Genomic DNA, 769 nt, shown 5'->3' with positions numbered 1-769 from the left:
CCGCGGGCCGCCCCGCCCCCGGCCGAGGGGCCCCGCTGCGGCCCCGCCCAGCCCGCTGGCACCCAGGGGGCACCGGGGCCGCTCCCCGGGAGAGGCTCTCCAGCACCCCGGCCCTGTCTCATGGGTGGCGCCGAGCGCACCGGCCACGCCCCCACCGGGGCCCGGTCCCTGGGAGCGCGATGGCTCGGGGAGCAGCGGCAGCAGCCCAGGGCCGGGCCTCACCCGACCCTTCCCGGCTGGAGCGCCCGGATGCCGCTCGGTCCCTTTAAACAACCCCTCCGGTCAGGTGACCGCCGGCCGCTACCCACTGCCCGCGCCCCCGGGTCCCGCCCGCTCGCACCCCTGGACAGAGCGGCGCGAGGGGAGCGAGCGCCCGCCGGTCCCGTTCCCGTCCCGCGCGCGACCCCCTCGCCTCAAACGCGGGCGCGGCGGCAACGCGCGGGCAGGCGGCGCGCGCGCGCGTGATTGGGCGGCCGCCGCGCTCACGTGACGCGCGCACGCCTCGCGCCACCTCGAGTGAAAAACTTCCAAGGAGAAGGAGGGGGGGGCGGACGGCTCTTACCTGACTCCGCGCGCCGCCCGTCAGCGCCCCGGCCCACGCGGCCCTCGCCCGCCACGCGCGACCTCCTGCCGTCCTCATTGGCCGCCGCGGTCCATCACGTGCGCTGCGCACGCTCCCTACCCCTTCCCCTGGCTCCTCTCCCGCCCCCGCGAGGCCGGTGCCGGAGCGCGGCCGTGCGGGCGGAGCGCGGGGGCCACCGGGCACCGG

The 769-nt window shown here is 79.6% G+C and overlaps 1 protein-coding gene across 8 annotated transcripts in view; it reads right to left on the bottom strand.

Annotated features, from left to right (window-relative positions):
• The window catches only part of MGA (MAX dimerization protein MGA), a 57,781-nt gene extending 57,085 nt beyond the window's left edge, over positions 1–696 (bottom strand). For 7 of the 8 annotated variants that reach the window (XM_041404639.1, XM_041404560.1, XM_041405004.1 and 4 more), the window contains exon 1: positions 563–696. The gene's annotated coding sequence lies outside the window, so the exon portion shown is untranslated. The remainder of the gene's footprint in view (positions 1–562) is intronic. The other variant, XM_041404728.1, reaches the window with a different exon arrangement.
• Between the last annotated feature and the right edge of the window lie 73 nt (positions 697–769).

This window comes from Onychostruthus taczanowskii, unplaced genomic scaffold (genome assembly GCF_017590055.1).
Source record: "Onychostruthus taczanowskii isolate IOZ18803 unplaced genomic scaffold, ASM1759005v1 scaffold1, whole genome shotgun sequence".
Classification (NCBI taxonomy): domain Eukaryota; kingdom Metazoa; phylum Chordata; class Aves; order Passeriformes; family Passeridae; genus Onychostruthus; species Onychostruthus taczanowskii.
This window is presented reverse-complemented; position numbering and strand designations above follow the sequence as displayed.